Source organism: Prenolepis imparis, unplaced genomic scaffold (assembly GCF_030444845.1).
Source record: "Prenolepis imparis isolate NDT839.2.m4 unplaced genomic scaffold, iyPreImpa1.0 SCAF_5, whole genome shotgun sequence".
NCBI classification, from domain to species: domain Eukaryota; kingdom Metazoa; phylum Arthropoda; class Insecta; order Hymenoptera; family Formicidae; genus Prenolepis; species Prenolepis imparis.
The window spans coordinates 4,570,159-4,593,644 of record NW_028141163.1 but is presented as its reverse complement, the minus strand read 5'-3'; the positions used below and the strand labels follow the sequence as shown (position 1 = coordinate 4,593,644).

At 35.0% G+C, this 23,486-nt stretch overlaps 1 protein-coding gene across 8 annotated transcripts in view; it reads right to left on the bottom strand.

Annotated features, from left to right (window-relative positions):
* The window catches only part of LOC145935846 (rap guanine nucleotide exchange factor 2), an 81,825-nt gene that overhangs the window by 39,659 nt on the left and 18,680 nt on the right, over positions 1-23,486 (bottom strand). For 3 of the 8 annotated variants that reach the window (XM_083037502.1, XM_083037504.1, XM_083037508.1), the window contains exon 1: positions 17,277-17,553. The exons of 1 other annotated variant lie outside the window; for it this stretch is intronic. The gene's annotated coding sequence lies outside the window, so the exon portion shown is untranslated. Of the gene's footprint in view, positions 1-17,276; positions 17,554-23,486 lie in introns of those variants that run through there. 4 more of the 8 variants (XM_083037509.1, XM_083037505.1, XM_083037512.1 and 1 more) reach the window with 2 other exon arrangements.

Here is a 23,486-nt window from a genome sequence, read left to right as displayed (position 1 = left end):
CTTTACAAATCGGCGATCGCACAATAAAGGATAGAGTATCAAGCAGACATCATGATCCGCTGGCTACCATATCTTAAATAATATATGATAAGCAATACGATAAATAACTGAGTCTTTTTTTCCTCAAATTTTTCGAGGAAGTCAAAAGCTTTTATTGTTATAATTATTATTATATCAGAACATTATAAAAATAACGTATTCCTTCCTCTAATTATAATTATTAATTTTAGTTCAGATAGAAATTAGATTAGTTATTACAATATTTATTCAACATATGTCACTTTTTTACCCATACAAGTTTCTCTTGTATATATATGTGTATCATTACACAACGTAAAAAAATAATTAATTTATTAAATATATTTTAGAGTTTAAAAAATAATTTATAATAAAGAAGGCAACGATAAAAAATATACTGTTTTTCGTTATGTATTCAAAGAAGGAACAATTTATTATTTTTACGTAGATAAAATATTTTCCTCTTGGTTTACGAATAATAATGTAGACCGGAGAATGAATGTACATAAGGTCGCTCAATTCTTTCGCTCTTGCGTTTTTACTACCCTCTCTTGCGGTTCACGCTTTTTAGCCTGTTTTCCTACAACTCAATGCGCGCGCACCACTCAAGGCATCATTATTCATCCGACAATCTAGCGAGGGCCGCACCCCAACGACGATTTGTCACGATTCGTCAATAAAAAACCGACCGATCGACTCTTCTTCCTCCCAATAAAGAAGCTCGAACGATATGCAACGAAATGCGGCGGCATTTTTGCGCCGCCTTAGTGTAGTGGAATTCTCTTTTTCGCGTGATCACGCGAAGATTTGCCGACGTTTCGTATCCGTGAGAAAATCTCCGTAACAGAAAATCACCTTACGCGTGCAAATCGGCTGTACGAGGAGAGTCCCGGCGAAGGAATAAATTTGAGAATCCACGGAGGAGAGATAGGGATAGAGGTCTTAGGGCCTATCCGGGCACAGCCCTTGCAGAGGCTCTTGAGCACGCGCTCGAGAAACGGCTCGTTTTCTCTTTTCACCGAGAGAAAGGTGTGTCAGTGTATGTATGTATGTATGTATATATGTGTGTGTGTGTGTGCGAGGAAATATAATTATCCGGGATACAATCACGCGCTATTTTCGGCCAACCACGATCAGTCCGATCACGTTGCGCGATATTGATTTAACTGAACCAAACCAGATATACAAACGATTCCAAACATAAGAGATATTTAATTACAAGCTATCTATTTTCAATCGGTGAATGAGAATCGCATTAAAGTTAAATTATCCATTAAAATAGTCGGTTTTTTAAAGTCGCAATCCTTATTTTTAAGATTGTTTTACGAATGCTAATAAAGTTCTCTCTGTGAAACGTTGCGCTCTGTGCGAGCGTATACGAGACCGCGTATTGTCTTAATAGCTCACAGAGACAATGCGCTTCGGGTCGTTCGTTTTCTAGGGTCCCGACAGGAAATAAAAATAAGAAAAATATCCGGTTTTATTCTGGCTACTTGGAACGTTTCACATAAAATCCCGTACGGAAAAGAGACTTTATCCAGCTGTATTATACAAGTCGGATATTTCTTTCGTTCTACGAAATTGAGATCGATCGTGCGTTCGGGTAATGTAAAAAAAAATGCCGCTGTATATCCACATAATATTACCACACAATTTAGTAAAAATAAAAAGTTATATTTAAAAGAAAAAATATAGTAAAAAATACCCCAGATGCTAAATTCAATAATCGTACGAAATTTTATTATCTAAAGGTCGTAAGATTATATTAATTATAGGAAGGATTATTAACACCTACGCTTGGAACAGTGAAGGTCAAAGCGATCCTTATCCGACTATGCGAGTGTTAAGAGAGAAACGGGAAACTCGAACCGTATAAGAAGCGAGCGCGTGAAAATAATCGGCGAAGATGGTAATTAAGAGACGATGGGTCGCAGGCAGGAAGAATTTTCATTTCTAGCGGAACACGCAGAGCGTGTCTTCCGGTACAATGATCCCGCGCGGCGTGATTATTAGTTATAGTTATATCCACCACCACATGTGCGTGATTTTTACTCCGCTGGATGAAGAAAAATCTACGACGCGAAAATATTTTCGCGGCAAAAAACTCGGAAAAAATACATGTTTTCCATTATTTTATTTTATTACAAAATATAATCGCTATTTTTTTTATTTACGTCGGCAAAATTCTAATCGAGAGATAATAATTTTTTTCAAATAACAAATTCCAAATAAATATATTCGTTTACTCGCTTTCTCGAAAAATTAAAGAAATTACTTGAAAAATTATGTTTTCTTTAATTAATATAAAAATTGCTCGTTTTATACTTTTACGCAGAGATGCTAACTAATTAAGTAATAATTTCCCTTTTTTTAATTCAGCATGAGATACAATGATCGGACTTTATAACATTAAAACAAAATGATTATTATTATCATATAAAATTTATAATGATATGAAAGGGAGGCATTAACAAATTTAATTATATAGATTCAACGTATGTTTAATTGATCTAAATATAAATATATATGTATATTTAAATTTCTGAAAATTATTATAAATTTAGGGAACCATTGTAAATAACTCTGTTAATTTTTCCAGCATTAAAATATATGTCGACATATATCTCTTAAATTCAAGTCCATCAACTGTGAGATTTAATAATTATTTCTCGACGGCTGACTGAGCGATTATCATGCCCCAATGGGTTAAGAAACAATCGCCCGTATCTATTGTCGACGAGAATAGCGCGGATAGTCTTCGCGCGGCGACAATGCAATGTGTAACAAAAGAGCCGCGAGATTGGAGAAAACGGTAATAGTAAACGAGCGTGTCCCGAGAAGAGAAAAGGATAAGAGGAAATAGCGAAGAGAGAGAACGGAAGCGAGACGGAGGAAAGTCGGGGCGAGGAAGATCCTTGCCATACAAGGACGACGACAGAGGCTCGCCATTGTTGCGCCGCATGCCCTAATCCCAGGCGAGATCCGCGGAGTCTCTCTCACCGCGCTTTTGCTAACGAGCACCATTCCCATAAGTCTTTGCTACTGAACTTGTCGTTCCCCGGGTGTACGCACGTACCTGTTCTCCCGAAGAGAACGTTTGTCGATGCTCGTTAAGTGCACAGGCTTCCCGTTTCAATCGATGTTTACGTTGCTGTTTGCACGGTTTCCTGAACGCGCGAGCGACACTAAAGCGCTTCGAGGTTTCGTTACAGTAACACGTCGAGATTTATGTAACATACAGCAAACTGTTGACAAGGGTAACGTGAGAAAGATTAAGCGTTATTAACGAGATGCGCCTGCACATCTTTCCAATTATCTCGGCAAATTATAAAAAGATGTAAATTTTCGATTGTGCTGATAAAATTGTAAATAAATCTTACAAACTCTTGAGAGAGAATCTCACATAATTTTTTTTTTTTATTTTTACATAGCTGCATTGTGTGTATAAATGAATACGATATATGATTTTGAAAAATATCGTAATATATTATTTTTGCGACACAACTGTTTTTTTTTCTAAATCTCGATACGATTAAAATATTGTAAAAAGATGTAAATTTTTGATTGTGCTGATAAAATTGTAAATAAATCTTGAGAGAGAATTTCATATAGTATTTTTTTAATTTTTACATAGTTGTATGTGTGTATGTATGTGTAAAGGAATACGATATATGATTTTGAAAAATACCCCGATGTATTATTTTCGCGACACAACTGTTTTTAAATCTCGCATATATTCTTTGATACGATTAAAAAACGTGCGGAAACTGCAAGAAGCATCGAAGCGCAAAGCGGAGATGCATGGGAAGCGCATACACGCACACACACATACACCGTGTAAAGCCATAAAGCTAGCTAGCTAGCTAGCTAGCGCAGCCGCCCTCGTTTAACCAGGTTTTCAACTCCCTGAAGCCGGGCCTTTGTCGGAGGCGCACAAATCCGCGTGTCTCTACTCTCATCGTCCGGTCTGCTGTCTCGTCCCCCCTCGCCCCCTCGAGCGAACTCGTTCGCTCTCGTTAACGGAAATGCGCGTATCGTAATTCGAATCATGACCATAAATATACACGCGCATGTGCGCGTGTATACGTACGCACGCACACGCGTGTGTGACGTTAAACGCGTGCTCCTCTTCGGCTTCTCTCGCGCACGCTATTGCGTGCGATGCAATCTACGATGCAACTGCGATGCGCCGTTACGAAGATGCATATGAAACGTGCTTAGTATATCCGGGACATGTGTGCTTAAAAACGCGTTCGGGTTAATTCTTTTTTTTTATTTTTGTCTAATCAAAAAATTGTTCTCGATAACGTTTCTTAAAAAAAATATCGCACGTGTAAAAATGTTTTTTTACTATCTTTTCTTAAATTCTAAAAATTGCTCACTTGTTATTTTCCACTTGACGTATAATCGCGCGTTTCGGATTCTAAATAAATTTATCGCCACGATGATTATATTACGACTGTGTGATCGTTTACAAGGACAACATATCGCTAACTAGAGCTAATTATTCAAGGTTGTCCAGCGGTGGTAATCGATTCTCGAAGTAGTTCAACATTATTACATTTCAGTTGCTCTGTTTGTTATATTATAAGAGAGATTTTCGGGAGATACACACTTCCAATTCTAAATTTAACGAGTTTGTGATGTTTTCTTTTAAAATTATTTTTGTAAAATAAATATTATTTCTAAACACATTAAAAATAAATTTTTGTTGAATGCATGCGAAAAAAAAGATAAACGAATAAGCATCTATTAAAAATAAATTATCAACTTAGTAGTTAATAAGAGAGTACAATCGATAGAAAAACCGCACGAAAAAATATGTAAAAGTTTGCATTTTTTAATATAAAACAGCGGAATTGCATAATCTGACAATTCAAACACGTTAATCATGAATTCTATTGTAATATTGTGGAAGGTACAGTTATGAAAAATGGTCGGAACGATGTATGTGGATGAAGAGCTGTAGAGAGAAATGAAAAAAAAAGAAGGTACGCGGGATGGATTCAAAAGGGATGAGATAATGTTCTATGGGGCCTTTCAAGAGAGGATCTGGTGCCTCTAATATTAGACTACTGTGCCTTACGAAATGCTTGCTGTAAGACTTGCTGGCTTCTTGATTCATCTCATACATTACGTTACATAAATAATTAATTAGCAAAAAAAATTTTCATTTTCCTCCAGTATTTTTGTAATATAACCAATAATTTTCTTTTATATTTAATGTAGAAAAATTGAGAAATATATCATTAATATTTAGCTTAAAAAAATATATATATTAGCTTGAAAGAAATCGTGGAAATCAGGACTTATTGTTAGTATGATTCGAAAAGAAAACTGTTGATTTAAAAATTCTCTCTGCTAATCAAATAGGCTTTAAATTCTTCATGCATTGTTACAAGCTATTGATTTAATAACTTAACGCGCTATATATATATGTATATTATATATATATATATATATATATATATATATATATATATATATAATATACGTCGATTTACATTTAATTTAAAACAGCCGTATATTCGTGAAATGTCTGTCAATCATGGACGTGGAAACCTGGATCGATGGTCGACGACGACGCACGCAGTTAAAATGTACAACGTAGGTGAAAGTGGATGCGCGTTCGTCGCAAACGGATCCTATTTTGTCCCACACACGCGCGCAAATCGCTCGGGTACCGTGAGAGAACGACCCTGGATCGCCTTGGGAGTCGGCCTCCATTGAGAAGTTGTCGGTAGATTCCCACCAGGTAGAACCCACCAAGAAAAGATACCGAGGGAAGAAACGCCGCGCAAAGTTCAGCGCACCTGAGCTAGCGACCCAACTTCCTCCTTGTGTTCGTACGAGTTTACAATCCTACGTGATCAATAAAATCTATTTCTTAGCAAACTAAAGAAAAAAAAAGAAACAAACCCGCTAAACTAGTTGTCGGCTAGTTAGTAGCTTCGTCGCGTGGTTTTTTTTTTTTTTTAATTAATTTTTGAAAAGTAAAAATGTACGACAATATAATATTGTATTTCTAGCGACATATTGACATTTTTTTCAAGTGAGAATTTAATTTCTCTTTTATTCGTTGCAATTGTGATCGGTTTCCGATATTAAACATCTGTATAATAAAATTTCAAATTGAATATTTAAATATTCATATTTTCTTTTCTTTACGTCCACGTGAAAGAAAAATACAATTAATTTATCGATTTTGTGATATTCCACAAGAATACATTTATTCGATAGAATTTCTGCGCGAAACAGAATCAAACGCGAAAGATAAATGCGGTTTCTCAGGTATACACTTTCTTCCCATAGATGATTCGGCAGATCTAGGAAAGGCTCTCCTAGAAATACTGTTACTATCGACGACGACGAATAAAAGCGTAGCGAATCGCCTCTATATGGCGAGAGAGTGACGACTTTAACGCGGTTTCCCATTTATTCGCGATGTCGACGCGCAACGAGAATCATTTCTCCAAGTATTCCCGAGGGAAATTTGCCTGCTCGCTAAAACAGTTTTCACAGGTTGATTCTAACGCATCGAGACGATCGAAAGAGAGAGAAATGGAGCGATCGCGACAATGGACAGAGATCCGAGGGAAAAAAAAGGTAAAAGAAACGAGAGCGCGACGAAAGGACTGTCGCGACTCATCGCATCGAAAAGGCAAATTGATCGCAAAGGACAGCGTAACGGTGAAATGCTTTTTGTGTGCTTGAACCTTATTATCTTTCCCGTTAAACCGCATCCAAAAGAAAAAGTTCGCTCTTTCCGGGTTCAATCATAATCATAAAAAAAGCTGCACGTGTCAAATTTAGGACGTTAGAGAGAATATACACTCGGAACTTATGCAACAGGGCAAGACAGCTCTGCGGTGAATTTCTTATATTAAAGTATTTTAATAATGTAAATGTCCAAAATTCTTCTGAGGATAAAATATTAAAAGTAAACTCTTGTTCTCATTGTATAACTAAAATGGTTTAAATAAAAATCATACTCTCAATCAAACGCGATCGAATAATTCGACGAATAAGGATGTAAACCAAATTCGATAATATAATATCTCTGGCCTTGATAAACATCATTTAAATAATTCATCAAGAAAAAGTATAATTAAATTATTTATTATTATATGTCATTAAGTAATTTAGCTGCTCGTGACTGTTGCTTACAATATATAATTTCCAGATATATCCGTATTCCATTTTAAAAAATCTACATTTATTCGCGTGCACACATCTACTATGTAACGATGTTTACTAATTATTACACAGTAGTATAGGTATAAATTAACGAGTTGGAAGAAACTACGTATTAATTGATGGGAGAATAGATGCTTGGAAAAAAACATCCGCTCCCCTACTTATATCTCGACATATTAAACTTTTATTTTAAATTCTGATTTAAAAAAAGTAACTCGTATTAATAATAAACGACAACCAATAGTCGAATATAGACTAGACCCGCTTTAAAATGGACTTTACTCTGATTCGCTTTCTTTAATAGAGAATACTTCGCCTGACATTACATACAGAGAGTAGATATGCTAAAAAAAGTCGATGTCCTATAAAAGTAGTACTCTCAACTCGAACGTGTATGTGAACCGTAGAAAGCTTTAGAAACTACGGGAGGACCAGACTTTCTGCGATGAAAGTGAGGAGAGAGACGATTCAATGCGTATTCTCGGAGCACCGGCACCTCGCTCTAATGAAATTGCTAGTCGATCGCCGATTCCATCTTAACGAATGCGTTTGTATTGCAGACTCCTAAGACTTGCGCGCGCGACCGGAGATTGAAAATTTTAAATATCGATCGATACCACATTGTCGTCCCAATTACGGTCAAACAATATTTTTACATTTCAGAAATTGTCACAACGCGCGAAATAATGCGCAGCAACATTTTATTATATCGCCGCGTAACAGTCAGACTAACAGAATTACTAATTGCACTTAATAATTATAAATTTGTTAAATTGTTCACATATTTATCGCAAAAAAGACGTACAAGATAGAATTTATATCGTTAATGTAGCAATAATATATTATATCTCGCTTTGAATTTGCAATATACACACATTGAATCTTCCTAAATATGCATATTTTTAAAAGAAACGGGGGCTAAAATAATTTTTAATGAATTTATAAAAATTTCTTATTTATACAAGAACTAAAGTATCTTAAATGAAAAAAAAAATCTTTTGGTTTTGTAAAGAAAATTTTCTTGTAAAACAAATTTAAAATTAATCGATATTTCGAATTACGAGTTCTTTTAAGGAAACAATACTAATACAAAAAATGTTGAAATCGAAGAAAAGATGGCAGTATTTCCGATTTAATGGAATTGCTTGCATACAATTCCATTCTTGCAGAAACTCTATCGTAAAATGCTATAAGCATTGATCGCTCTCGACAATAGTAATCGCTTTAATGCAATCCGATTACGCTTTAAATTTCTGTTACCTCACGGACGATCCGTATTTTTCGATTGAAATCGCAGCAGCACTCGTAAAAGAAAGTCAATCCCTCCGCTCGTTTGTAAATTTTATCCTATTCTCTTTTTATGTGTGTGTGTATATATAAGTTTACATATGTATCATATTTAATCATATATTTAATCTAGGTCAATTATGTCAATTGATTTTCCACAATTTTGCTCTGGAAATATAATAAAGAGAAATCGAACAATATATTCTATATAAAACTTTATATATATATATATAAAGCGTCAGCTAAATAAAATAATAAAATACTTTTCTCATAGTGATTATAATTAAGTTTTCAACAGCACATTTAAATCATAAAATATTTTTACAGTATTATAAAATTTTTAATACCTATTTTAACCGTCCTAAAAAGAGTTAATTCAGCAAATGCTATATTAATATTTTCGTCACATAATTCTCGGATATATTTATATTCAAATACATGCTGTCTAATAATTCGCATATTTTTAAACCATTAATTTATTTTTACTGTATATTTTACTGCTATTATGCATACTCTAGTAACAGTGAAGGTCTAAAAGAAGCTATGCATATATATGCAAGATTGTATATTTGTCTCCTCGACACCATTGTATTTCATCCCGTCAAAAGACAAATCAAAAGACATGCCAGGTATTACGAAAAAATTTCATATATAGAAACATAATATTTTTTAAAATGATTTTCAGATCATTTCTCTTTTTCTTTCATTTCTATTTTATTTATCGTTGTTCAATTTTTTTTTTAAATGCTTTTCTTTATGTTCGATATTTTAATACACTAGTTCGCATAACATCATTATTTGTAGCATCGATCAAAATCCAGCGCGCAATAATCACGTACGTGAAGAAGAGAAAGAAAGAGAGAAAGGGAGAGAAAGGAATGTCGAGAATGATGATAAATGAGCGGAGCATTCGTACATATCCGAAATCAATGCGAATGCGAGCTGTTTGTTAATGAAACCATAAGGGAACGAATAACAAGCATTTGATATTAACATTTGATATACCTATTTCGAGCATCACACATTCTCTCTACACTCGAGCGCGACAAATAGTGGTCAGAAAACATTCATCACGCAAGAAAGAAATAAAACATGACTAATGAAAGAAGCATCTCTATTCTTTGAAATTTAGAGAGAGAGAAAGAGAGAGAGGATCAACGATTCTCTACCTGAATTCCTGTTCTAATTCGGAAACGAACATTCCGAATCATGGCTAAATTCGCCCCAATCGAGTAAAATTAAATTGCTTTCTAATAGGAATGCGATATAAGATTTCATCATCGAAATAACATATATCTATAAAAAATATAAAGCAAAAAACAGAAATATAAAAAAAAAGAGATTTGTACACACAGAAAAATAGTAATATAAACGCAAGTAAATATACTTTATGCAAGTAAATATTATCTGTTTCAAGTATTTCATAAGTTTATATATTATATATGAACTTATGAAATACTTGAAACAGTAATATTTACTTGCATAAAGTATATTTACTTGCGTATTTTTCTGTGTGTACGTAGAAGATAAATAGCTAATTCAATCATATAATTTTCTCGAAATCAAGATACATATATTTTTCTATATCATCTGCTTCATCTTTAATATATATTTTAGATAGGTGACCTTTTGAAACTCGAAATAGAATACAGTACATCATGTATAGAATTCGCGAGACGCTACTCTCCTTCTTATCCTTAAATATGCAGCTCTGCACATACACAAAATACTCTATTTCAAACGCTATATCACGTTTCTGTCAGATAGCTCTGAAGATCAAACATGACGTGAAAGCATACAAGGATATGAAGGATAAATATGAAGGTTAATCCCGCAAACGGGTGTATGAAAGATAAATGTTACATTTGCATGCAACATTTATTCGCAAATCTCTCACATTTATTATGACAAAAGAAATTTTTTGCGACAGAATGAGAATGAATTTGTAAAAATAAAATTTAGAACATTTTATTTTATCAATGTCGATTTTTAATTTAAATGGATTTATTAAACTTTAGCAAACAAAAATACTTAACAAAATAAAAAATCAAATTCTTTTAATCTTCGTAATAAATGCTGCTAAATAGCTGTACGAGATTACAAGTTTAATACTACTACTATATTCTACTTTCAACTGATCAATTACCAACTAAGGTTGACATTTACAATACATTAATTTTAGCTAAACATTCTCTACATCTGCTTCCAACTCTTGTCTCTATATCGAGAGAGAGATCGACAAACATATATATAATATTATTTTTCTAAAATATGACTAATTTTTATAATGTTTCAATATTTTCAATAGTAACAATTATTTTATTGTGCATTCTCTAAAAAAGTGCAATGCTTCTCTCCCCATAACGTTAATTCATACATTTCTTGTATTTTGCAAGATTTTATTCAATTTCAACATAAACCTATTGCCTATTGCTTAAAAGATCAGATGTAATATTCTAGATTTATCTTCTGTTTTCATATTTCTCCTGTATATGCATGTACACACGCAATACATGTACTATATACTCATTTATCCACGTTACATCGTCGATTTGGCAAAGTCTGGACATGTGCAGACAGTTAATCAACGGATGAACCGAAACCAAACAGGTCAAACTAGTAGGTGTGTCATTCTCGCGTGTGTGTATGTACTCGCATACTGTGTGTATGTACATCAGTCGTGCATGCGTGCTAACGTGCGTGTAACCTCCATGTATGGTAATATATATGTTTGTGTGCGTTTGTGTGTGTGTGACGCATTTGTATGAGTGCTGCTCAGCTGCTATTTGGAGCAATCTGGTGGCCATAAATCGCGACGGAGGTATCGCGTTCGCCTGGATATGCGGGCGGTACGTCTATCGCAAGGCGATATAAAAATGCCAATAAAACACAGCCTCTCTCTTTTCTCTTTCTATCATACCGTCTGTCATCGCACCATTGCTAGCGTTACGTTTATATATCAATGTGACACGGCCGCGATCGATTACAACGGTTCGCGTTGTTTCCGACACGCAACGAGAATAATCCATATAAAATTTGAAGAAAAAAAAAAGAAAAAAAAAAAAGAATAGAGAATATGCAATACAAACAAAAGCCGTCCGCGAGATGTAAATATTGAAACAGCTATATATATATAGCTAAACAAAAATTTTATATATATTACAATGCAAATTAAACAAAAAAAAAATGCGCCATGTAAAAGCACCTTTAAAGACACGTTTTATTCGATTATATACATATATTAATTATTCTGAAGAAAAAATAGGCATGTCGCATCGCGCGATTTACTTGGCGTAACGAGGCTCGGCTGCCCGAAATAGTTTCCATTCCTCGTCGTATTAAGCGAGGCAAGGGCGCGAGACGCGTTTATAGCGCGGAAAGAACGCGCGTTTCGTTATGCATCGGCGGGATAACATTTATACATCGTGCGGTGTCACTCGCGACGATAACTATACACGCTTGTGCGCGTGTCACCGCAAACACGCAGATCGGTCGCAAATATTTATCGGAGAACCACACCGGACAAATCGATGCTCTATCCTTCACGCTCGAACAGAGATCCGACTGCCCCTTTACAGGGGCAGTGACCGAGGTGAAGGGGGGAGGGGATGGGGTGAGAATATAGGTGCAAAAATCGATGACGCAATCGTTTCAGCCCGCGTCAGTACCGGCTAGCGGAATTTATCCGATAATGCGATGATACGGCTGGCATGTGGTGTGTGCGGTGTCGCTAGTTAACTCTCTATCAACCACTTCCAAGTCACATACTTGTGTATATATATTTGCCTTCGACGGCGGATATATTATATACGCCGGGAGAAAGAACTAATTGGATGAATAAAACTACGGCGATTATGCCGTAGTTCAAACTATTATTATATCAATTCACAACGATACAACTTGCGTAATTAATGCGAGAAATAATTATTTAATCGATTACGATACAATTAAGAGGATCACCAACTTTCTTTTCCCTTTCGTAGTTTTGAAAATGATTAAGGCTCCTGGCTCCTTTCCGACCATGTCGAAATCGTGACGTCAGAGGCGAGAAAACACACGCTAAAATTTCTTAGATGCCATTTCGAAATAAAAAAATATTTCGATGAAACAGCACTTCAGATGGCTTTAGCACACTCTTAAAAAACCCCGAAAACTATCCTTTTCCCTTTATAATCAATCAACAGCTGTAAAATGTAATATTATGAAGCCCAGTCCGTCTGGTCTTTGCACATGCGCAGTCATTCCGGATGTCAAAGTCTGATATCTCGATCATTTTACAGATGTTGATTGATTATAAAGGGAAAAGAATAGTTTTCGGTGGTTTTTAAGAGTGCTAAAGCCATCTGAAGTGCTGTTTAATCGAAATATCTTTTCATTAAAAAATGGCATCTAAGAATTTTCAACGTGTGCTTTCTCGCCTCTGACGTCACAATCCAATATGGCCGCGGTGAGCACCCAGGAGCCTTAAGTTTAATGAGATGAAATAGAGTGCTGTGTGTTGTTAAAGAAAATAAAATTACTTATTATTTTCCAAAGTATCACTTGCAATTCTACTCAAGAGATGATATATAATAAAAGTATACGTAAGACTTTGGATTAAATATCCTCTGTACAAAGGAAAAGAAAAACGTAAAAAGAAGGAAGCGCGTTAAACATCTGTCTTATGTAAGATTCGACATCGAGAGAAAGGAAACATACCAGGGAATGTTTGAAATGGGTTTCGAGAACTCGAAACACGTGTTTGTCCTTCAGCAGGAAGCGATGCTGCACACCGCCCTTTTCACATTTAATTGGCAGATTTAACTCGAGAGGATTCAGTGATTAACACGAATCACGTGTCGTATCGAAAATGCAACACATGTTCTACGTCCGAAGGATATTGTTGCGAGAAAGCGAAACGAAATAAATGACCTATTTGAATCAAAAAAAGTTCGTCACGCGCTGCGAAGAAACTAAAAGGGAATAATAAATTGACAGAAACGATTGACATTTCCGATAATTTTTGGCTCTCTTGATGCTAAAACATATCGACTTTAATAACGCGTAGGTAGATATTATACCTATACATCAATCTTCATTCCCCGCAGACTTTAATACATAATCCAACTCTTGACACAAACTCTACACGCTACATAAAATGTCGATTCAAATGTCAATCGCTCGTCATTTATAATACAAAAAATTGGTTAATCGTAAATTATTCAAAATGCTGTAACTACAATTAATTGAATATCGTATTGGAAAACAAAAAATCTCGCGAAATTTGCTATATGTGAAGGCACGGCGCGGATCAATACTTGGCTCTTTCGCATTAGTTCGAATAAATCTCAAATATATATAAAGCTCAAAATATACAGATACTATAATTAATCTTTTAAAAGACATTTACATTCGCTCTTCATACTATGCGATATTAATTACATAATTTTTTTTATTTATTAATGTGTCTGGAGATTCGATTAAAGATTATCTCTCATATTTCTATAACCGATACTATTATACGTAAGAGATTTATTATTCTCTCGATTTTATCTGAAAATTCCAAATGACTTTCGCGATATGAATTAAATATCCAATGTGTGCGTGCGTCTCTTCAATAGAGCCGAAAATGCTGACGAAATAATTATCACACGCGACGGACGTATAATTATTCTCGAGCGATTTTCGCTGGTAGCTGGCGATTAATTATCGCAGCTGACAAGCTGTATTGTTTTACTTTACTGTGTCCGACAAACGCGTCTACCACCATAGCCAGCGGAATAGAAACGGTAACTCGCACTTGTTCGTAACAACGTCGAAACAGCGAGAGAAACGAGGAAGCGAGGCAACGACGTGTAACAAAACGCGCATGTGAACGAGGCAACGCGATCGAAGCACCGGAAAACGAACATTCGCGATTTGCGCGAAAATACCTCTCTCGCGTATATAAGGGAACGACACGTTTTCTCGTCGCCGTTGACGGCGATCGTTAACCGAAAATCAACAAGAGAGATAAGGGTGGGGGAGGGGCCGGATGAAAGAAGAGCGGAAACTTTTCGCGAGATTGAATTTTTTTCCTCGATATACCTCGGGGTTTTTTAAAATATTCCAGGTGAACGATCTGCGCGGGCGGGTCTATCATCGTCGGAAGTAAATTCAAAAATATAAGAGAGATACAAAGTATTCATGCTGGAAATAAATCTCGATCCGCGCTCTCTATTTTCCCTGCGCGATAATCCGTCTTATTAGATTGTTCATATTCTAAATATATATATATCTGTATTCTTTACGTTCGTATATTTATATAGAAGTCTTAAGTCTACGTCTATATATTGTTTATATTCTGTTAATATTCTAAGATGTTTACGCGTGGAAAAAAAGAACTGAATTATAATAAAAATACTTGATCGATAAAAAATTTTCTTCATCACGCGAAGAGAACTTTTCGATATCGTGCGATAACACTACTTGCAAGAATGCATCATCCATGCAACGACGGATAACGACACGTTGCACGTTACCTATACGCATAAACGAGCTTTCAACGAGATTGCTTCTGACAGAATCGCTCTCTCGCCTGCGAACGGGAAAAGTTTGGCCGAGAAGACTATCTGCTTTTCTCTCGATAATCTCTCTCCCCTCGTTTCGGAGCAAATGAAGATTCGATGTGTTGGATAAATACATAATATATCTACATACGCAACCGCGTTGCGATGTATCATAAATATTAGAAAATATTTCGTTGCTCGCCATTTCCGCTCGTATATTTACGTAACGCGACGCGTATAGGTACGTAACGCCAATTAAAAACACGTAACGTTCTCTGACATTAAAAAAAAAAGAACGATACAATCAAATTACAGGTACTGCGCGACATCGAAAAATGACAAAAACGCCGTCTCGCGCGTCGCTCTGCTCCGAGTTGCTGCTACCGAAATCACTGCGACTTGCTCCACGTGGTTCAACAGTGTCAGTTAGGTCAAGTTCTCCAACGCGTGCACCAAGTGCCATTGCATTCTGATCCGCAAAGAGATCTCTACTAAATATACCTCCCTCTCGATAGAAATGCGAGATTCAACAGAACTCGTAATCCCACAACGCGAAATTATATCCCGAACGTTTAAATAATTCGCACATTGAATACAATACATGTAAATGTCGCGTAATCGCGGATTTGCTGGAAATTCTGCAAAATATTTTCGATTTCTCTCCCTCCCTCTCTCCCTTTTTGTTCAGTATTTCAAAAATGTTGTAAAATATCAAAGGTCGACTATAAAGGTTAATCGTAACAATCATCGAAAGAATTAAATTAAAACGAGATATATTGTATATTTAGACCGTGGGTTTTTTTCCATTGGATGTTAAATAATTGCAGCATAAATAACGATAATCATCTTTGGTATTCTGGAAATTATATAAAGCGCAATGGCGTAACAAGCGCTCACCGATGCGTTCCTTTGACGTATTACGTAATTCCCATTGCAATAATGTACCATGTACATTAGCGATTAATTTATCATGTGTTCAGCGGCGGTATCGAAAGATAAAAGCTTCGGTATGCGTTAATATTTTAGGAATCCATAATGCATGTTGCTTTCAGAATCACCGGGAACACACTGAACGATATTTTCGAACTTATCACTATGACCTTCCACGTTCTCGTTACATTCGTTTCCGATCTCCATTCATTGAAATGTTGATTCATAGAGCTATATATTTTCAATGACTTTTCAATAATTATGAAAATTCTCTTCTCTCAATTCTATCGTTATAATATTTATTTTTATAAAAAAACTCTCTTTCTGTCCACTCTATTACTGAAAATTATTCTCCCAAAGAGAGAATATTCTGTGCTCAAAAATTAAAAATTTATTTTTCTCTCAATCAATAATCTTTATATATTATAATTAAATCAGTATATTAACCACTCCATTACATTAATCAAATCTCTATATTAAATATATTAAATTTTTGAATTTTTTAGAGTTACTATTTTTTTAAAGCATCTTGGAGCAATATGAAGAGAGAGATGGAATTTTCAAAAGTACATTTTGAAATACGTATTCTTTATATTAAAGTAACATCTTTTCTCAAATATTTCCTCATATCATTATTATACTAATAATAAATAAATTATATCTTGAATTTTTTTCCCCGACATAAATTTAAAATAATATATAAATAATGTTGCGCGACATTGTCGACCGCGAACAGATTTAGAAAAATTAATTATCAGCACACGCACGCATTAACATATCACAAACAAGTAATATGACTTATATTCAAAACTCGCGCGTATAGCTCCAATTAGATAAGAAGACCGCTTTCAGAGCAATAAGGTTATCGCGGAAATAAATTGCGGTTCCCGATTTTAATAATACCCGTAATATTACTTTCAAATTTGACGTTTTAAAATTGCATTCCATATTAAACGCAATAAAATGCAGTATAGACATAAATAACGATCTTAATATTCAATTAAAAATTATCGATAGCTAAGAGCTTCGTAAATAATGCACATCATATCACTGTTGGAAATTCAATATTGCAGTATTAAATCTATACTACGATCGACAATAGTCAATCACACTAAAGTTACGAATCAACGTCAAAAGTAAGAAGAAAGAAAAGAAGAAAAGAAGACACAATAGTTTCGTGGTGTCAATTTCTTGCGCGAGATGAGCAACATCTCACGAGGGGGATTTAATAATTATACGATCGATGAGGCCGGCTCGCGCGAATCTCGAATGCATACGGCCCAAACTCGGGTGACCGCCCAAACAACCTGTCCTGACCTGATCCTGTTCTCGCTCCTGTCTCCGCTGCAGCTGCCGCGGCAGTAATCCACAGGCGATTTGCACTCGGAAAAAAACCGCGAGCTTCGCGCGACAAAAATGTTGCACTTCACACCGGCTTCACGCCCGACACGATCGCGGCTCGCCGCGATGATCGACGAGGAACGCGGCGCGGAGCGGCGAGAGGAATCAATCGCCGATACTCTTGGCGCGCGCGCGAGAAAAACCCGGGAACACCACCGCGCGACGAGACACGCACCACGACGTCCGAAAGTATACTGACGCTGCCGCGCTGCCGCTCACGCGCACCACGATGCGACGCCGTACTGCCGCGCGCTCTGCTGGGCGCTCGGAAATAAATTCGGAGATGCATCGATACGTCTCGTCTCGCACACGCCTCGCGGAGGCTGTCATTCTGGCTTGAGGACTTGAGCAAGCCGCTCTTCTATAGCAAACTTCGATTAATTTCATTACGATTGATTAACTCGCACAATTAGGCAGTCAAATAAAAAATTCCTGCTATATTTTATATATGATAATAATATTAACATAGTTAGTTAAAACATTTTAATTACCCTACAAGTTAATTAACGAATAACACGTTGACTGTCATGATGGTCATCGCTATAGAATTTTTTTTAATGCAACAAATGAATGCTACATATATCGAATAAAATATCAAATAAAATATTATACCGAATAAGAATAATAATATTAATATAATAAGTTAATTAATATTAATGAATAATATTAATAAATAATTTTAAATCGGATCGAAATCTCATATTTCTGCACTCGAATAAAATAGAAATTATGTACTCTTATTTTTTCGCAATTCTCACATCATCGTTTACGTTTTCAAACACAATTTTGAGGTTTCCTCGCTGTCAAGGACACCTCGAAGACATCTCGTATAGTTATTGCCAGAGAGAGGAAATCTACGAAGAGGAGAGCTCTCTTCTTCGCTTTTCTAAATTTCCTGTCCTATATTAAACAGCAATCTGTCGTCGTTGGTGCTCGCAGCGGATATTTTGATTTACAGTAACGGAACGACGTGCTGGTTTTTGCTCAGCGCGGGAAGGGACGGTCCACGTGCACGCGGAAACGAGTAGATTTCCTACAGCAAATTAAACTCCGAGCCGGAGGTGGCGACAAGTCGACCCCGAAGGCGCAGGGTGCGAAGAAAAGCGGAGATTTCCTTCGCTCGATTTGACGATTCTACAGAGCGCACGCAAAAAAAAAAAAAAAAAAAAAAAGAAAGGGAAAGAGAGTCCCTCTTCTTTTTAATTATTGCATTTTAATCCGCGTGTATGAGTAGCGGATGCGATTATTCATCGGTCGTGCTTTTGGGGCAGGCGCCAATTAGAGAAATGATTAAACAGATGTAGCAACGCGCGGGAAATCTCTTCTTTTCAAGGTCACTACACAACATTCTAAATTTCTCTATCTACAACATGCGCGGAATTAATCCCGTTATATCGTATGTGTGCGTGGCAATAATTTTTCCTTCCATATATTGCTTTAAGACAAGGATTTTTATGTACCTTTGAAGTTTATAGTTCCTTTCAAAAAGTCTTAATCGTCTTATTTTATTGTACGTACGCCTATATTAATTTATTTTTTAATTAATAATTTTTTTTAACCTGTTCTCTTTATCGATTAGTACAATATTATTTTGCTCCTGCATCTCATATTCTTGGATAGTATCACCATGTATGATCGATCTCTGCATATAATATTATATATTATACGTAATATTATGTAATATAAGAAAAAATGTATATATACATAATATCTCAAAGCATGTGAAATATGCTCTAGCAATTTTTAATATTCAATTTCTTATAAAATATATATAATATAAAAATTTGTGATCTGTAAAGTAAAAATTCACGTTTTACGCATCTGATGAAAAACTGCAGCTTTGAAAGCTTGAGATTAACATGAAAAGATCGATCGTGGTAAATTTAGCGTCTCCTCTCATAATATACCTGCTCCTCTTCCACTTAGGCACAAAACGCTCGTTATTTTACTCCCATCGCGATTCGCTCATTAATGAAGCCTTAATTAGGCGAGTTCGCCTTTCTATCCAAATGATAGTTACTTCCGGTTCCGCTTCCTCTAACTTTTGTGCAAACTGGGATGACGTTCATCATCGTCATGCAGTTGATTAGAGGATTAAGATTATTCGTACCCCAATCGAGACACGAAATCAATAGATTTTCACGTCGCAAAAAGCAATTATATAAAAAAATTGTATATAAAAATTGTGTGTATAGATAAAACATTATATAAAATAGATAAAACAATTATATAAAATAACTTGTAAGAGCAAAAAACCGATTAAAACATTTCTAGAATTCCATTCACTAGCAATTTACGAAATAAATGTATTTGAAACAATATATCTGTGAGAAGAATAGAAAAAAAATCTACGAATCCAGAAGTCAAAATCAAAAAATAAAATTATAGAGAAAACAAATCTCTATTTTTATTTTAAACACATATTTTTAAGCATACAATTCTTTTTTATTTTAAAAGCCAAAATTTTATTTATTTTCTTCTTTTTTTAAATACATGTCTCCCCTCCCTATTCTCTCTCCTTCCCTTTACCTTCGCAATATAAAGAATGAGTGAAATCTAAAACTTTCTTTTTAAAGTGCGACGTGTTATTATCATAGAAAAAAAAGTAATTGACTTTCCTTGAAGCGCATGCATGCGTAAAACAATAATTGCGTCTACTTCGGTGTCTCTCTCGTCGATTTCTATGAATCTCCATTAACTCACGCAACGTCCATTAAACATAATAGCCAAAATGACCGTATAAGCCGTCCTTGCGAGCCATTTCTAGAAATTAACATTCGCCCGCCAGATATAATGCGAAATTTAACATACTATCTCGTTTTCATTTCCTTTCGCGCCGCCTGCGCAATAATTATAATAACTTAAATAATTGTTGCCCACAATATGACGTCAATTTTCACGCTAATTAAGCTTCAGAGTCACGCCAGCCACGGACGAAGCAAAAAAGATTCCAACTTTCCTAATGTAATTATTGCGTCGCACTGAAGTATATCGAATGACATACCAGAGTTATAAAATACGAATGATATACGAATGATGCACTTTTACCTATATTACGACATCGTGAAAGTTCAACGTTGTAACGTGAAAACGTAATTCCACCGGCAGATGGTCTTGTAAATATTACGGAAATCGAAAATATGTACTCGTGACGGATGTGCATATATGTATATAACCGTTCATATTTTCCCAATATAAATTTTATATCATTATTCGAGTTTTCTCTCTCTCCAGATTTCACACAATCCTTGCATCATGCTGATTTAAATAGATAGTTCTCAATATTATAACCTTTCCAATAATAAAAAATGTACATCGATACATATTACTATGTATGTTAATATCAATATTTTTTTCTAAACGTTATTCTTTTTAAAATTATTATCTCATAAAATTATTGATCCTAGTTAATAGTGAATAAAACGAAGATCATGATCATGTTAATATCGATAAATGACGCGATCGATCAATAGCCTCTGTACATCTTTGATGCATCATTTCTATCCTGCAGCAACAGTTGGCTCATTTTGTCTTCGTTTCAGTCATTAATTCAGTCAATTCGTAATTTACAACGCTTGAATTCCGCGTTTATATACCAACATCGTACGAGGTATAGCAGGAGGACGATATTAAAGGAGATACGGAATAATAATACGATAAAACACTCGACTGTGCGAAATATAAAATTTAACTTAATGAATTTTTCGTCCTTTGAACTACCAATATCCATTATTAATATCGAAATTGTACGATCATAAAGATCACTCATTATTAGGTCAACCTTTACATATTCATCGTATATATCAGAAGCTTTATTCGCGCGCGAGATTTAAGAAGTCCCGTAAAAAGAAAAAAGAAAAACGTGAGAATATTGTTAAAATTTTTTCAATAGCAAATACATTTGTTTTTCTCGTAAATGATTAAAGATGGTTCGAATGCAGAATCAACATTTCTCACGGAGAGCGACTTGGTACATCTCCTCGTGTCGCTTCTACTCTATCTATCATAGTAACGGGTCCAGAATTATGTCCCTTCTTGTGTGTACCGTGCTGTTTCCTCGTGTGCTTGAACCTTCGCGAATCGTTTGCCAATCTATACATGTATGTTTGTGTCCGTCGTCGTCCGTCTCCCTCCGACTATGTCTCGCATTCTCCTTCTCGTCATGTGTATCCTTCTCTCGCCACGATATATCGGGTCGTCCTACTCAAGTTAATGGAGGTGCCGTATCGACTTGGCCGCTCTCTGTGTCTAGACCAGACCTTCACCAGAATATGCCAACTAAGCTGGTGATGTTACGGGCTCTAGTACCGTTACGACGCTCGCTTTTTTTCGTCCTCGATATACGCGTCGATCCCGTCGATGAGAACGACGTGAAATGAAACGACCGTCGTGATAACACCGCAAGTGACAAACTTGTAAATAACGATTTGTGTTGTACATCGTAAAAAAATCCGCTTAAATATTTGTGATTGTGTATATTTCAATATTCTGTGAGAAATCTGAGCAAAATTTGATATTTTTAAAAATTTTCTATTTTTTTTTAAGAAATACCCATAAATTTGTGAAAATAAATTTAAGATACAAGAAACATCCTCAAGAAAACTTTATTGAAAAATTAAAACACGACTTTTATTCCTTCAAATCTTATAACAGAATATTATTAACGTTGAATTTTAATGTAATTTCGCAATATGCTCATAAAATATTATTCATATATAAAAATATTCATCATTTTTATATAGAAAAGTCATTGAATCAAAAATATAACTTTTTAATAAGACAAATAATAGGCAACAAAAAACAAATTTGAAATGTGTATTTATATTACATCGAGTTTATAAAATAATTCATGAGATCTGTAGATTCTGATTCGACTCATCTGTTTCGATTTAAAGTGCGTCGTTATTAATGAATAATGAGACATAACACTAATACTAGAATTCTCTCATATTTGTTCAGAAAAATAACTCTGATCTCCATTGGTGATATATTCATTCCAATAACGAATGAACGGCATTGCCTTTCTAATTGAGCACACGTTATCCTAATCTGATTTGATCTGATCTAATTATGCAACTCGAATCGAGAAAACGTATCGACAGATTCACTGGAGTTGGAGCAAATTTCAAAAACGACAACATGTATTATTTCCTCATGAACGATCGGACGACTACGTGAAAAATGCCGCACTAAAATCACCATGTAATTCACCCCTCCCCATTCTCTCTTTCTCTCTGTTTTTGATATATCTGTATCGACAGATTTGAGACAGTATTGAGAAATAACCACGTAAGCGCGGGAATGTAAAAAAAAAGGGAAATATAAGTATAAAGTATGAATGTATGAATTAGTCGCGAATAATCACGTGATATTAAATATATTTAAAGAATATGGAATTTTTCTTTCTTATTTTTATGGAAATTAAAAATCGTAAAAAAATCATGCACAGTATGACGAAAGAAAAAATTTGTAAAACAAAATAAGAAGTAAAGTGAGAAAAAAGAGAGAAAGGAAAGCCTCGTGAACGTTGTGCGCCTCGGGGAAGTTATTAGGTCGAAGCCACTTCAGGAAAAATACCGACTGACGACGAAGCTAGGTAGGAGGATTTTCTAGGAGCACAACCGGATATAACGAAGTATTACGGCCCACACAAACGACATACAGGGTGGCTTCTTACGCCATAACTCCGATATATTTCTGAACTTATTACGAGTACAGAATATATCATACAAACGTTTGCAAAAATACGTGCGAAGAAAACAAAGAGCATTTTACTGTCTAAGTCAGTAATAAAATTTTTACAAGTTTCTATATGTGTCTAACAAACTTGAGTTTACACATTAAAAACATTAGTATAAGAGATATTGTATAAAATGTCCTATTATATTAAATATCACATTTGTTAACTTAAATTAATACAAAAAATAAATATCTGTTATTATCTTTTTCTCTAAATATGTTTACATATTTTCATTCATCTAAAAAGTTAGTAAAGAATTGTTTTATGGCGGTTAACTTCACACAAATTTTGTTTTGAAAAAAAATTTTAATTTGAATAAGACTTTCTTTTGAAAATCTATACGTAAATCTGTTTGAATTGGATTTTTATGGACCAGACTATATAGT